This window comes from Taudactylus pleione, unplaced genomic scaffold (assembly GCF_031769625.1).
Source record: "Taudactylus pleione unplaced genomic scaffold, aTauple2 ptg000977l, whole genome shotgun sequence".
Taxonomy (NCBI): domain Eukaryota; kingdom Metazoa; phylum Chordata; class Amphibia; order Anura; family Myobatrachidae; genus Taudactylus; species Taudactylus pleione.
In genome coordinates this window covers 670507-687622 of record NW_028285378.1, presented here as the reverse complement: position 1 = coordinate 687622, position 17116 = coordinate 670507, and the positions used below count along the sequence as shown (strand labels likewise).

The following is a 17116-nucleotide window of genomic DNA, read 5'->3' as shown; positions in this document are numbered from 1 at the left end:
TATACAGAGCTGATCCTAGGCATAGGCACTATGGGCAAATGCCTAGGTACATCTGGAACATCCTAGGGCCTTCTGGGCAGGGTGTACATATAAGCTCCGCTGCACCAACTCCAGATTTCAGAAGTCCCGGCTGACGGTGGCTGTCCTCCAATGGGATGTACAGGCTTTCCAGCAATTCTGCGCCCTAGTCTGACATATTGTATGACAGGCAGCAGCAGCAGAAAACCTGTACAGCTGTATGATATATATATATATATATATTAGTGTGACAAGAATCACATAGACCGGGAAAAATCCATCAGTAGCTTTTATTGCTCACCACAGGCAGGTACACAGGATATGGCAGTTTCACAGGCAAGATAACACATTATCAGGGGTATTCAATATGAAACGTTAACTTCACTGTCGAAGTTAACGTTTCATATCGGAGTTTTTACCTGCGTTAAAGCATCAGGCGCGCTCCCGCTTATCCCCCCCCCGTATTCAATATAAAATTAACGAAAACGGGAAACTCCGAAGTTGGATTTGCGTAAAGTTACGAATTTTTCCTTAAAATAATTGTAAGACCCCCCTAAAGTTGTAAAAACATGGGGGAACACTATGGGTACCCCCGTTTTAGCCTTTAATTGAAAGTCGGGGATTTAAATGGCCGCAGCATGTGTTTTTTTCCCGACATTGAAGAAGTGATGCAGAAGAGCATTTAGGTTATTTTTTTCGTTTTTTTAAGTGGTCCCATCAAATTTGGGTACATGAAAATGGGTACTAGCATATTTTTAAGTCCCTAAAGTAAGTTTTTAAAAATTCTGCATTTGTGCACCTGCCGCTATAAATCTATTCTTCAAAACACCTGCCGTATACATACAGAATAGCCCTGAACCTATTTCCCTATTGTTTAACAATTTTTTTCCCTTTTTTTTTTTTCCCCCCAATTTTTACATTATTTTTTGGGGGTGTCCCTATTTTTTTTTAAAAAATTTTTTTGACACAGTTCTTTTTTAAATGTCATTCCCAGCAGTGCAGGCTATTTTTTTTAAGCCTGCACCCCTAAACCTCAACTCTGCACTTTTTTTCGACACCTATTCAATGGTGAAAATTGATCCCTGTTTTTTAAAAAATGACCCTTGACCCCAATTAAGGAAAAAAACTGTAATTTTCGGGAAATATGCCAGGGACCCCCCTAAAGATGTCCAGACATGGGGGATCACTATGGGTAACCCCGTTTTTGCCTGCAAAAGAAAGTCGGGTTTTTAAATAGCTTTGCGAGGTGTTTTTTTTCCTGCCGCGGCTATTAGAAACCCCGACTTCCTTCAGGAGTTAAAAATGGGGGTACCCATAGTGATCCCCCATGTCTAGACATCTTTGGGGGGGTCCCTAGAATATTTCCCGAAAATTCCTGTTTTAGTTAACCTGTAAAAACATTTGTAAAAAATTACAAAAAAAATGACATAAGGTCCCCCCCCAAAAGCCAAACCAGCCCCAGGCTTGCCAGCCAGTGTTGGTTTCTAAAAATACGGGGAACAAAATGTGTAGGGTTCCACCGTATTTTAGAAACCAACACCAGGCTGCAGGGACTAGTGCTGGTTTTAAATATAGGGGGCAAAAACGACGTGGGGTACCCCCTATATTTAAGACCAGCACCAGACCCAACCGACCGGGGTGTAATGCCACAGCCTGGAAACCCAATCACCGGGGCTCCAGGTCCAAAGCATTACACCCCAAGTCGGTCAGCGCAAGCCGGTGATCTCGAGGGAGTCGGGGACCCCCCAAAAAAGGGTCCCCCCTCTCCCGAGCACCACAGGCTTATGCTGAAGCCTGGGGCTCTTCCCCATACCCCTTGCTTGGTGGGTATGGGAGTAATAGGGGGGGCCAAATAATGTAACACTATTGTACTTTACAGTGGAACTACTAGTGCCAGCATGTCTGCCATTTTGCACTTGTGGAACTACAAGTGCCAGCAGACATGCGGCACCTGTAATTTCACTGTAAAATAAATAGTTAAAAAAAGACAAAACACACACACCGTGCCCAGTATAAGTTTATTACATACACCTACCCATTCACACATACTTACCTATACCAGAAGTTTCTGTCCCCTTCTCCAGTAGAGATCCATGGTACCTGGCCCTGCAAGAAAGATTTTATACTCACCTACATGCAGCGCTGGTCTCCGCAGTAATCCATGGGATTAAAAAACAAAAAAAAACGAGTTACCCGATCCACGCTACAAGCTATCTGTATGTGTGTTGTCACACATACAGATAGCTCCCGAATGGCCGCTGCCGGCACTTCACGGGGCATTGCAGTCCCATCAGCCAATCAGCTGCAGCGCTCACTGTAGAGCGCCCGCTGATTGGCTCCGGCAACTGACAGTTCCCACGTGGGTTAATATTAAGACATCAAAACTATGAAAGAACACATATGGAATTGTGTTGTAAACAAAAAAAGTGTTAAACAAATCAAAATACAGTATGTTTTATATTTTAGATTCCTCAAACTAGCCCCCTTTTGCTTTGATGAAAGCTTTGCACACTCTTGGCATTCTCTCAATCAGCTTCGTGAGGTAGTCTCCTGGAATGGTTTTGAATTAACAGGTGTGCCTTGTCAAGAGTCAATCTGTGGAATTACTTGCCTTCTTAAACTGGCCACACATCTAAAGATTATCTGTCCTACCAGCCAACTAGTTGATTGGTTGGAATGAAAATCTGGTAAGGTATGAAAGCAAAAGACAATCAGCAAATTTCTCCCAAACGCCAGAAAATGGACAAAAACTGTTGTTTGAACAAATTGTTTAGATCAAACATCTGTTGTAATCCATATTATGGCACCAACCACTCAACTCAGTAATGAGAAATGACAGTCTATCATTACTTTAAGACATGAAGGTCAGTCGATACGGAAAATGTCAAGAACTTTGACTGTATCCTCAAGTGCAGTTGCAAAAACCATCAAACGCTATGATGAAACTGACTCTCATGATGACCGCCCCAGTAAAAGGAAGACCAAGAGTTACCTCTGCTGTAGAGGATAAGTTCATTAGAGTACCAGACAGAATACCAGCTGCCTGTTTCTTCCCTAAATAGTTCTTGCATAATTTGGAGGTGTGCTTTGGGTTATTATCCTGTTGGAGATGGAAATTGGCTCCAATCAAGCGCTGTCCACAGGATATGGCATGGCGTTGCAAAATGGAGTGATAGCCTTCCTTATTCAAAATCCCTTTTACCTTGTACAAATCTCCCACTTTACCAGCACCAAAGCAGCCCCAGACCCTCACATTACCTCTACCATGCTTGGCAGATGGTGTCAGGCACTCTTCCAGCATCTTTTCACTTGTTCTGCGTCTCACAGATGTTCTTCTGCGTGATCCAAACACCTCAAACTTCATTTCGTCTGTCCACAACACTTTTTTCCAATCTTCCTCTGTCCAATATCTGTGTTCTTTTGCCCATATTAATCTTTTCCTTTTATTGGCCAGTCTCAGATATGGCTTTTTCTTTGCCACTCTGCCTAGAAGGCCAGTATCCTGCAGTCGCCTCTTCACTGTAGATGTTGACACTGGCGTTTTGCGGGTACCACTGAATGAGCTGCCAGTTGAGGACTTGTGAGCCGTGAGCCGTCTATTTCTCAAACTAGAGACTCTAATGTATTTGTCTTCTTGCACAGTTGTGCACTGGGGCCTCCCACTTATTTTTCTACTCTGGTTAGAGCCTGTTTGTGCTGTTCTCTGAAGGGAGTAGTACACACCATTGTAGGAAATGTTCAGTGTTTTGGCAATGTCTTGCATGGAATAACCTTCATTTCTAAGAACAAGAATAGACTGTCGAGTTTCACATGAAAGTTCTCTTATTCTGGCCATTTGGAGAGTATAATCGAACCCACAAATGTGATGCTCCAGATACTCAACTAGCTCAAAGGAAGGCCAGTTTTATAGCTTCTCTAACGAGCAAACCCGTTTTCAGCTGTGCTAACATAATTGCACAAGGGTTTTGAAGGGTTTTCTAACCATCCATTAGTCTTCTATAGGTGGCCATACATCTGCGATGGATCGCCGCATTGCAGGGCTTCGATCGGAAATTTCCGATCGCCATCAGAAATTTCTGATCGCCCACCATCGATGTTTGACATGTTAAATTTCAATTGCGATCATTTTTTGATCGTGATCGTCAAATCGCCTTAACCCAACATGTTGGATTTCTGCAATCCTGTGATGCCGGGTTGCAGCATCGCGGGGTCGCGGCAATCCATCTCTGATGTATGGGGCCCATAACGCGCTTAGCAAACACAATGTACCATTAGAACACTGGAGTGATGGTTGCTGGAATTGGGCCTCTATCCACCTATGTAGATATTCCTTTAAAAACCAGGCATTTGCAGCTAGTATAGTCATTTACTACATTAACAATGTATAGAGTGTATTTCTGATTAATGTTATCATCACTGAAAAAAACTGTGCTTTTCTTTCAAAAATAAGGACATTTCTGAGTGACCCCAAACTTTTGAATGGTAGTGTGTATATATATATATATATATATATATATATATATATATATATAAACTATCCTTTTGGTAGTACTCCGTAAGAAGTGCGACACCATGCAGGTCACTCCAGGACTTTCCAAAAGGCAGTTTAATAGAATCGACGTTTCGAGACCACGCAGAGTCTCTTTGTCAAGATACAAAACAGATATCTGTTTTGTATCTTGACAAAGAGACTCTGCGTGGTCTCGAAAGTCCTGGAGTGACCTGCATGGTGTTGCACTTCTTACGGAGTACGTACTACCAAAAGGATAGCTTGTATTATAAAGCAGGAGCACCCAGGTAGTTGCTTTGGCCTTTCCACAGGAGTGCCTGACTACTGCAAGTACATATATATACTCACTCACCTACTCACCTTGACAAAGGGGCGGTGTGGCCCCGAAACGTTGGTTGCTTTTCCAGCTTATGGAATAAACAACATTCGTTACCTGCTTTCAAGTCTCAGAGTGCCACTTCATTATACAATACATTTTCCTCCATTAGGAGGCACCTGAGCATCGTTTTGATGGTGGATTTACTAGAGTGCCGGACTATTTGTGTATATATATATATATATATATATATATATATATATATATATATATATACATACAGTCAGGTGCATAAATATTGGGACATTGACAGAATTTTCATATTTTGGCTTCTATTCACCACCACAATGGCTTTGAAATGAAACAAACAAGGTGCGCTTTAACTGCAGACTTTCAGATTTAATTTGAGGCTAATTACATCCGAATCGGGTGAACGGTGTAGGAATTACAACGGTTTCTACATGTGCTTCCCACTTTTTAAGGGGCCAAAAGTAATGGAACTATCAACTCAAAAGCTATTTCATGGACAGGTGTGGGCTATTCCCTCGTTATTTCATTATCAATTAAGCAGGTAAAAGGTCTGGAGTTGATGCATTTGGAATCAATTGCTTTCGACTCTCAATATGAGATCCAAAGAGCTGGCACTATCAGTGCAGCAAGCCATCATTAGGCTGAAAAATCAAAACAAACCCATCAGAGAGATAGCAAAAACATTAGGTGTGGCCAAATCAACTGTTTGGAACTGTCAGAGTTCAGCCGGGGATCGGCCGTCCCTTACCGTCCCGCCGGCTTCCTCTGACTTCCCGGGCAGTCGGGCGGCTGGTGCGGCGACGTGGGAGGTGCTGAGCATTCTCCCTGATGCTGGTGTCTCGGGCGGCCTGGTGCGCGGGGATCGGAGTTCCTGTCATGGGCGCCGCCATGACACTTCCTTCTCTGACTATCCTTCCTCCCCTGACAGTCTGGCAAGTCAGCTGACGCTGTGGACCAATCAGTGGGCTTCCAGGGGTATATATCCTGCTCCAGTGTTTCAGGTAGTTGCCTGAACAACCATTGTCGCTGCTAGTGTTACTAGTGGTCTCTCGTTCCAGGTTCCCTTGCTTCCAGTGATCTATTCCTGTGTGCAGCTATATCATTCATCTCATCAGTGCTTTACCATCTCAGCCTGTGTGCAGCTATATCATTCATCTCATCAGTGCTTTACCATCTCAGCCTGTGTGCAGCTATATCATTCATCTCATCAGTGCTTTACCATCTCAGCCTGTGAGCAGCTATATCATTCATCTCATGAGTGTTTTACCATCTCACCCTGTGTACAGCTATATCATTCATCTCACCAGTGCTTTACCACCTCAGCCTGTGTGCAGCTATATCATTCATCTCACCAGTGCTTTACCACCTCAGCCTGTGTACAGCTATATCATTCATCTCACCAGTGCTTTACCACCTCAGCCTGTGTGCAGCTATATCATTCATCTCATCAGTGCATTACTACCTCGCCTGTGTGCAGTATACCTCCATTCCACCAGTGCATTACCACCGCCGCCTGTGTGCAGTATACTATCCATTTCACCAGTGCTGTACAATCACAGCCTGAGTGTAGTTATACGTACCCACCTCTCCAGCATCATAATCTCTGGCTGGCTCCAGTACCACTACCCACCTCGTTACTGGACTCTGTGGTCCCTACCTATGTGTTACAGTATTGCACCGCAGTGCACACTTCCTTGTACCTCAAGTACAGTGTCCCTACGTGCCCCTTACTGGCACAGACCCTTTGGGCCACGAGTGTTTGTCTCTCCTTTTTCCCGCAGGCTTTGGTCACCTAGTCAAAGGACCGCGACCTGCTTACGAGGTGCAGCTCAAGCCCATATCCCGATTGGTGGGGGTCACTGGCGAACACCATCTCGTGGGTTAGATTCCGCACCTTTGATTAGGTCTCGTCAACGACCAAGACCCATGGATGCGGAGGTCGTACATTCAGGCCCCTCGCCTCCGTTTCCTCCCGCAGCCTCAGGCCTCAGCTTCCAGAAAACCACCTCCTAGGGTGATAGTTTGTTCAGGGCAAATGGAAGCTACAGGCTCCCCAGGTACTGGGAATCTCCAGGAGCAAACGGCTCGCATGGATAACCAAGAGGTGGCACAGCAGCATGTGGCCCAGTACCTACAGGAATTATCTGGTCAGCTCCTGTCTATTCAGAACACTCTGGCAGCTATGTCTCATGCTCCACCTTCTGTCGCTCCTACGGTTTCTCCTGTATTACCTTCGGGGGTCGTTCCTCAAAAATCCCGATTGCACTTGGCTACTCCCGAGAGGTTCGATGGCACTCCTCAACGATGTCGTGGTTTCATGAGATCCAGTTCGAATGCCTACCCCAGAATTTCCCTACCTCCCGGTCTAAGGTGGCCTATGTAATTTCATTACTAACCGGGGCAGCTCTGGATTGGCTCCCCCTTGTGGGAACGAGCAGATCCGCTCGTATCCAGATATGAAGAATTTGTGGCAGCTTTCAAAAGGATCTTCGATGAACCCGGGAGATCTGTCTCTGCTTCTTCAGATTTGCTTCGTGTCCGTCAGGGTACCCGGTCCGTCGGGCAATATGTAGTATAATTTCAAACCCTGGCGTCCGAACTAAAATGGAATGAGGAAGCACTTAAGGCAGCCTTCCTAAATGGCTTATCTTTGAGGATGAAGGATGAATTGGCATCTAGGGATTTAGCTCCCACCTTCTCGGATGTTATATCCCTCTGTATAAAAATTGACCTTCGCTATAAAGAGCGGTGGGGAAATAGGGGGCGTGGAGATCGTCCTCGAGATCGCCCATCCTTGGGAGGTCATTCCTCTCCTTCCTTCTCTAGCAGTGAGGAGCCGATGCCAATTAACAGATCCCGGTTAAGTACCGCCGAACGGAACCGGCGTTTTCAAAATAAATTGTGCTTGTATTGTGTTGCTCCGGAGCACACATTAAGGAATTGTCCTGTATTGACGGGAAACGCGAAACCCTAATTGATGTTGGGAGCATGCAATTGGGGGTTATTTCTGACTCCTCCCAAATAAATGACAGTTTATTGCCTGTGTCGCTCTACTACCAGTCCAGGACAAGGATGGTTAAAGCCCTTGTGGATTCTGGGGCTGCCGGCAGTTTCATTTCTAAGTCACTGGTTCAGACCCTAGGCATTCCGGTGGTTCCATTGCCAAACAGATTACTGCTCTCTGGTGTAGATGACAAGACCTTGCTAGGGAGATCTATTTCCTCAAAAACCCTGCCAGTGTTCCTCCGGATTGGATGTCTGCACCAGGAGACTATTGAATTTTTTGTTCTTCCCGACTCAGCCTATGAACTAGTTTTAGGCCTCCCCTGGCTACAAAAGCACAATCCTACGTTTGAGTGGTCCAGTATGCAGATTTTATCGTGGGGTCCAAGTTGTTTCCATGGATGTCTCATCCAAGTACTTCCTGTCCGCACTAACGCTGTGTCCTCCAGTGGAAATATAAGCTTCCCCCCCGTCTGACAAGCCCAAGTGTTCCTCTGTTCCCGGTCTGCCAGCAGCTTATCAAGATTTTGCCGATGTATTTTACGAACAGGCTGCTGATAAACTTCCACCTCATCGTTCCTGGGACTGTGGTATTGAGCTCCTGCCAGGGAAGAACCCTCCTCGGGGTCGAACCTACCCATTATCAGTTCCTGAAACAGCTGCTATGGCGGCATATATAAAGGAGAATCTAGCTAAGGGGTTTATCCGGCCCTCCACTTCTCCAGCAGGGGTGGGGTTTCTTTTTTGTTAGCAAGAAGGACGGCGGGCTTCGGCCTTGTATTGACTACCGGGGTCTCAACCAGATTACTGTAAAGAATCGATATCCTCTGCCTCTGATTCCGGAGCTTTTTGATAAAGTTCGCGGGGCCTCTTTGTTCACAAAACTTGATCTGCGGGGTGCGTATAATTTAATACGTATTAAAGCTGGAGATGAGTGGAAGACCGCTTTTAACACCAGAGACGGCCACTTCAAATATCTCGTAATGCCCTTCGTACTCTGCAACGCCCCAGCGATATTTCAGGGTTATGTGAACGAGATCTTCAGGGATGTCCTCTACAGTTTTGTTGTAGTCTATTTGGATGATATTCTAATTTTTTCCAAAAATTTGCAAGATCATCGCCACCATGTTCGCGAAGTCTTGTCACGCCTCCGGAAGCATCATCTTTATGGAAAAATATCCAAGTGCCTTTTCGAAAAAAATATCCAAGTGCCTTTTTTTGGTCTGCGTTACCACCTCGCCTGTGTGCAGTATACCTCCATTCCACCAGTGCATTACCACCTCAGCCTGTGTGTAGTTATACGTACCCACCTCTCCAGTGTCATAATCTCTGGCTGGCTTCAGTACCACTACCCACCTCGTTACTGGACTCTGTGGTCCCTACCTACGTGTTACAGTATTGCACCGCAGTGCACACTTCCTTGTACCTCAAGTACAGAGTCCCTACGTGCCCCTTACTGGCACAGACCCTTTGGGCCACGAGTGTTTGTCTCTCCTTTTTCCCGCAGGTTTTGGTCACCTAGTCAAAGGACCGCGACCTGCTTACGAGGTGCAGGTCAAGCCCATATCCCGATTGGTGGGGGTTACTGGCGAACACCATCTCGGTGGTTAGATTCCGCACCTTTGATTAGGTCTCGCCAATGACCAAGGCCCGTGGATGCGGAGGTCATACATTCAGGCCCCTCGTCTCCATTTCCTCCCGCAGCCTCAGGCCTCAGCTTCCAGAAAACCGCCTCCCAGCGTGACAGGAACATTCTTAAAAAGAAAGAACGCAACGTAGAGTTCAGCAACACCAAAAGACCCGGAAGACCACGGTGTGACATTTGCATTTGGAATCAGTTGCTGTCAACTCTCAATATGAGATCCAAAGTGCTGTCACTATCAGTGAAGTAAGCCATCATTAGGCTGAAATATCAAAACAAACCCATCAGAGAGATAGCAAAAACATTAGGTGTGGCCAAATCAACTGTTTGGAACATTCTTAAAAAGAAAGAACGCATCGGAGAGCTCAGCAACACCAAAAGACCCGGAAAACCACGGAAAACAACTGTGGTGGATGACAGAAGAATTATTTCCCTGGTGAAGAAAAACCCCTTCACAACAGTTGGCCAAATCAAGAACACTCTCCAGGAGTTAGGTGTATATGTGTCAAAGTCAACAATCAAGAGAAGACTTCACAAGAGTGAATATAGAGGGTTCACCACAAGATGTAAACCATTGGTGAGCCACAGAAACAGGAAGACCAGATTACAGTTTGCCAAACAACATCTAAAAAAGCCATTACAGTTCTGGAACAACATCCTATGGACAGATGAGACAAATGTCAACTTGTACCAGAGTGATGGGAAGTGAAGAGTATGGAGAAGAAAAGGAACTGCTCATGATCCAAAACATACCACCTCATCAGTGAAGCATGGTGGTGGTAGTGTCATGGCGTGGGCATGTATGGCTGCCAATGGAACTGGTTCCCTTATATTTATTTATGATGTGACTGCTGACAAAAGCAGCAGAATGAATTCTGAAGTGTTTCGGGCAATATTATATGCTCATATTCAGTCAAATGCTTCAGAACTCACTGGATGGCGCTTCACAGTACAGATGGACAATAAACCCGAAGCATACTGCAAAAGCAACCAAAGAGTTTTTTAAGGCTAAAAAGTGGAATGTTATGCAATGGCCAAGTCAATCCCCTGACCTGAATCCGATTGACCATTCATTTCACTTGATGAAGACAAAACTGAAGGGAAAATGCCCCAACAAGAAGCAGGAACTGAAGACATTTGCAGTAGAGGCCTGAAAGAGCATCACCAGGGATGAAACCCAATGTCTATGCGTTCCAGACTTCAGGCTGTAATTGCCTGCAAAGGATTTGCAACAAAGTATTAAAAAGTGAAAGTTAGATTTAGGATTGTTTAAGTTTGTCCCATTACTTTTGGCCCCTTAAAAAGTGGGAGGCACATATAGAAACCGTTGTAATTCCTACACCGTTCACCTGATTTGGATGTAATTACCCTCAAATTAAATCTGAAAGTCTGCAGTTAAAGCACATCTTGTTTGTTTCATTTCAAAGCCATTGTGGTGGTGAATAGAGGTCAAAATATGAAAATTCTGTCAATGTCCCAATATTTATGCACCTGACTGTATATATTATAAATAATATTGAGTAGAGTAGACTTTATTTCATATGTTATATCTAAATATTATTATGTTTCTGCTGGTGACGCAGCACACTGAGCACAGTAATATTCAACATGCCGCCACCACCTGCCTCCCTCTTGTTTGGCAGCTCACAGCTGGCACTGACTGTGCTGCATCTGCGGCCTGGTGTGACGTCTGTGCAGGTGGGGGGCAACGGAGGGGCTGGAGGCGGAGCCGTCAGTGATGACTGATGGCCCCGGGCACCGCAAAGGCTTATAGGAGGAGCTGCTGCGGCTAGGCATGCACAGCAGCTCCCCCATTGTGTGTTTTTTTTTTACTTAACTAAGCTCCAAGCGAAGGCCCGGGGGAGGGGGATTCAGTCAGTGAAGGGGCGGGCTGGTCCTCCCGGTCCTTACCAGCAGGGATCGAGGACGGGGCACCCCTTGCAATTGCACAGCTCGCCCACCCCTGTGGGCTGTATCAGAGATGCACGTCAATTGGTCCTGATTCTGGTCTGGACGGCAGTTAGTGTAGTAATAAGTTTTCCTATTATCCTAAAACTGCTCATGTGCAGCTCGTTCTGAGCATGTGCAGAACGGTTCCTACGATCTCACTCACAGATCCCCCAAGCCGCAGCATGATTCAGAGAGTGCCGTGGCCCGTGTCTGCGCAGATTTCCTGGCCTTGCAAGCTGCCATCCTGAGTAAGCTGAAGCTTGCTCAGACTGGCCGGTGCTGCTGCCTTCTACAGATGCTGCACTCAGATAGCTATTGCTGACAGAAGATGTCTGCTTCCTATAGACGCCTCCTGCAGTATTTATATAGTTGTTGGACAGTATTGGAAGCAGCTGTGCAATACCATCCACATCTGAGTCAGGCCCATTGCGCGGACACTTAACATCGCATCTATGAGTGATTCCGAGTCATGTGCATCTCAGTCACCACTCCATGTTTTTTTAGGAAAATATTTTTGCATGATATAGTCACTATTAATACTATATTATAATCCTGAAAATCTGATATTCTGGACCATGCAGAACGCTGGAAAAGTTTTCCATAGTTCAAGAAAGAGTGTTAGAAGTAGCGAGGAATAGAGTTTATCATTCTGTGGGGCTTTAATGGCTGTATTATGGTTTACAATGCTTCACAGAGTTAGTCTGTTACTGTGTGCATCCCGACCGCCGGCATCCATCACCAAGTAGTGGGGTTAGGAGGAGGGTGAGGGTTACGCACTAGGGGGAGGGGGAGGGTTAGGCACTAGGGGGAGGGTTAGGGTTAGGCACTAGGGGAAGGGTTAGGGTTAGGCACTAGGGGAAGGGTTAGGCTGCGGGGGTGGGGGGTGGCAAGTTTTAGGCACTATGGGGAGGGTTAGGGTGCAGGGAGGGAGGGGTAGGGTTAGAATACCTACTAACCCTGTTGGGATGCCAGCGTTGGGATTCTGACCAGGAACCCGAGTGCCGGCATCCCGTACCCAACCCTCTTAAACAGGTTATCCACCTGCAGAAGAATTTATTTGATTTGTGTGTCCTCTTGAAACATTTAATTAATGGTTTACATTCATGGCTTCCTCCTGTGCTCTTTACCTATGTTTTTACATGATCAGGAAGTGGTGCCATTCTCTCTGCTTTGTATCCGCAGTGCAGCTTTATCCCAAGACTACAAATATGGAGACTCTGACTATTGATGTAAATACTTGGCGGAAGGTATAAAAAGATTTAGAAATAAATTGTAATGTAGTTGGTAAATCTTGCAGATTATTAACAGTTCGTATCGCAACATACTTTTTCAGTTTTATTTTTTAAGGTTCCCCATTATGTACTAAATGTAAGTTGCAGGGACAGTGACAATAACCGCTGTCCATGCGAGTTACATACAGGCCACATTAGAAGAGTCTCTCACATCTTTGAAAGACTCCTCCACAGAATCTGACATTGCGCATGTTATGTCCAGTGTCTGATGGAGGCTGCATAAGATCCCTTTCCTGCGAGAATGCCCGGATATGCATAAAGCAGTTTACGCCATCTGAGTATGGTGTAAATCAATGGGACCAAACTCTGAAAGCTTTGTTTTTATGCGTTTAATACATATGGGCTCAGACTGTAGTCCCCATTGATAATAATGGGGACTGCAGTGCTATTTAGACTTTTACAGGAGAGTTCTGTGAACTCTCCTGCATTAGGCTGTTAGTACATAAAATTATGCAGAAACTGCAGTTTCTAAATATTTTTTAAAAAGAGCTTTATAAATTGGCCCCTTAGGCTGATTGCACAACAACATTATAGAAACACCAGCAACAGTACTTACACCTGCAGTTTCAATCTGTCTGCCAGTCAATTCACTGCACCCAAATAAATCAAGCAGTCATGCCATCCAAATGAGAAAGTGGTTATGGTGTGGGTCATTACAACAAAGAGATTCCCCATATGCCTTTAGATACTTTTAACACCAATGGGTATCTGGCCTTAGTAAAATAACATGTAACCAGTGTCGGCGTCAATTATTCCTGCATTAAGGACATGTAAAAATTACCTTGTACCCTCCTTATTCAACATTGACTGAGCATCTCTCGACAGCCTGGTTTTGCCACGCTATATACTTTTGAAACCTTACTATGCACATGGGCCTATATGTTAAAATGTGGGTGCTACAGAAATTAGGTATTATGGTAAATACAGTATTATGTTATTTGTATTACTGTGTGCTGTGTCCTCCATTATTCTGCTGTTCGCCCACTGCTACCATCTAACGGACAGTAACTCCCCTCCAATAGTCTCCCTGCCTTATGCTCCATGCCTTGTTTTCTGAGGACATTTTACATGCAAGAGGGTCAGCCTGCAATTACCTAGTACGGCAGGGGAAAAGCCATTTAAACATTACTAGGAAAATGTATTGCAGGTTTAAACTTTACTTTGAGTGGGATTGAAAGTCCCTGTGGAGATGTCACTCACACGCCGTGAGGTTTGTATAAAGTTTGTTGTGTTTAATATCTGCTAGTTTACGGCAATCGGTTTTCCTGTCACTGCTCCATCAGCCGATGAACTGATAGGTACCCGAGGGATCCTTGTGGCTGTAATTGTGCCTTCTGTGTCTTAACACAAAGCAGTTATGTGTCTTGCTGACGACAGCCTGTTGTGTTAATTATCTGAAAAGCAAGAAATTAACGTGTAGCTTGGTAGGAGTAATCTGACAGGACCTTCTGTGAGAGCAGGATAAGTTTAGTATTGCATGTAATTATATAATTTGGGACACTTCACTTAACTCATTCTATGCCTGAAGGCCTACACTTTAGATTCTAAGTTCTCAAGAGCAGTCTGCTCTCCTCCATTAACATCCTTTCTTCACGAGTGTGATTGTTATATTGTGTTATTTCACTGTACTATATTGGTTTATGGTATTAGAGGATCTGAGTAGCCACTGCACCTAACAATGTCCTGCTGGCTCTTTGGGGTATTTCTTCTATATTAACTATAAAGGAGATGTACCTTGCATTTACAATACACACTGGGGGGAGATGTACTAAGCTCTGGAAAGTGATAAATTTGAAAGTGATAAACTACCAGCCACTCAGTTCCTAACTGTCATGATACAGGCTGTGTTTGAAAAATGACAGAAGCTGATTGGTTGCTAGTTAATCACTCTTCAATTTAACTCTTTCCAGAGCTTAGTACATTTGCCCGAATCACAAATCTCTTTATTCCTGCGCTGGCGCCATGTAGTCCTAGATGCTCTGATAGGGTGCCTTTGTAACCTAGAGGTGCCCCGAGGTTTTTCAGTAGGGGGAATAATTTCAAGAGTTATACTGGGCAGAAGTCTGAGGGGTAAATTTACTAATCGAGTTTAACGATTTTGATCGAGTTATGCCGATTAGAAACTCGATTTGTATCGCTGAAACTAGGGCGATTTTAGGCTTCTGAAACACTCAAATTGACCAAGAAGCGTGTTTAGCTGAGATCGTGTTTTTCAATGGTGTATGTGATCGAGATTTCTCCCCCGAGTTGCAAGTGTCTGAGCGCAGCCAAACACTCACGAACAAGAAGCCTGCACATAATAGTGAGATATGTGAAGGCTGCTTGTGTCTTTTTAATGTGATTAAATGGTTAATTTAAGAAAAAAAATTACTTTGGGTCCCTCCCAAAAAAGCATAACCAGCCCCGGGCTGCTCAGCCAGTCCTGGTTTTTAAAAATACGGGGGGAAAAAACGAGTAGGGTTCACCCGTATTTTAGGATCCAGCGCTGGGCTGCTGAGCCAGTCCTGGTTTTAAAAATAAGGGGAAACATTTGCGTAGGACTCCCCCTATATTTAAAACCAGCACCGGACTCAAATCAGACCAGGGAGTAATGCCACAGCCAGGGGACCTTACACCGGGTCTCCCCGGCCAAAGCATTATCACCCCAAGCCGGTCAGCCCAAGCTGGGGATCTCAGGGGAGCTGGGGACCCCCCAATAAAGGGGTCCCCCCACTCCCAAAGACCCCAGGCTTAAGCTGAAGCCCGGGGCTCTTCCCCGCACCCCTGGGCAGTTGGTGCTTGGATAATAGTGATGAAAATAGAATTAAACTGTTGTTTTTTACAGTGGAACTGCAGGTGCCAGCGTGCCTGCCCTTTGGCACTTGTGGAAATACAAGTGCCAGTAGGCGGCAGCACCCGTACCCCCGCTGTAAAAAAAATAGTTAAAAAAACCACAAGACACACACATCGTAGTAAGTAACATTTTATTACATACCTACAACACTCACACATACTTGCCTGCTAACAGATGTTCGGTCCCCTTCTCCAAGTAGAATTCCAATGGGTTACCTGTCAAAAAAATCTAACTGTAGAGCGGCCGCTGATTGGCTGGCGGATCTGGCTACTGACAGTGTCCATGTGGAATCTGCAGTCATTAACTGGGTAGCGATGTATATGGTCACACATACATCGCTAATGTACAAACTGGTCTGGGTGTTGTTTTGTTATTTTGAGAAGACTCCCTAGATGCTGCGGAGACCAGAGCAATGACTTAGGTGAGAATAGGATTTTTTTTTATCCCACCGCCCTTGAGATCCCCTGCTTCGACTGACCGGCTTGGGGTGATAATGCTTTGGCCGGGGGAGACCCTGGCTGTGGCATTACACCCCGGCTGGATTTGAGTACGGTGCTGGTGCAGAGAATCCGCTTAGAAATTACACAGGAAGGTGCAAAGTGCTCACCATTATGCATATACTGTAAGTACAAGACCTGATGTGCGACAGCTTATCATGCTGTGCAAACCTCAATCCTTATACAAATTGAAAATGGATGTTCGCTGCATAGCAAAGAGTAACCTAAAATCCATCATATCCAACCTGGGGCGTAACTAGACCTAGGGGGCCCCATAGCAACATTTTCACGGGCCCCCCCTGCATCCATCGCGGCTCCAACCCCCTCCCCTCTCCTCGACTTACCTCTGCTCCGTGGTTGTCCTACTTCAGTATGTGCTGCGCAGGGCAGGGACATCTCCTCTCCCAGTCAGCTCCGTCTCTCCTCACTGACTGATGCTGGGAGGAAGTGTGGCCGTGCTGAGCTTGCTGGGACATCTCCAGATCACGGCCACGCCTCCTTCCAGTATCATTCAGTGAGGAGAGACGGAGGCGGAGCCGACCGGGATGGCAGGTGTGTCTGCCCTGCGCAGCACACTGCAGAAGGAGGACACAACCATGGCTTGCCTGTCAGCGTAGGTGCAGGGGGACGACCGGGCCCTGGAGACGGCCCATGCCCCATAGCAGCCACACCCCCTGCACCTACAGTAGTCACTCCAGTGTCTCCAATCATTTATCAGTAAATCTTGTTTTTGCTTTAATATGCATAAGTGGACACCCTCCTCTTCTTTAGCTCCTCAAACCCATGCACCTTGGCGTAATTCTTGGCTAGATCCACAAGTGCTAATTGAGGGCTTGTGTTATTGCCAAAGAGGATTTGTAGCGTAACTCAGCAGTTTTGCAAACTATATAGGCCTCTTATTATTTTGATTACTACAGTACATATGTACATAATGTGGCCAGTCCTGATATAGACTTTGAGCCTGTAAACATTATTGTTGCATTGTATCACTAATTCACAATGGCCTCGATTCAATTCAGTGCGAT

At 45.4% G+C, this 17116-nt stretch overlaps 1 protein-coding gene across 2 annotated transcripts in view; it reads left to right on the top strand.

Annotated features, from left to right (window-relative positions):
• SEMA5B (semaphorin 5B) overlaps positions 1 to 17116 on the top strand; it is a 583078-nt gene that overhangs the window by 382472 nt on the left and 183490 nt on the right. The window lies entirely within an intron of this gene.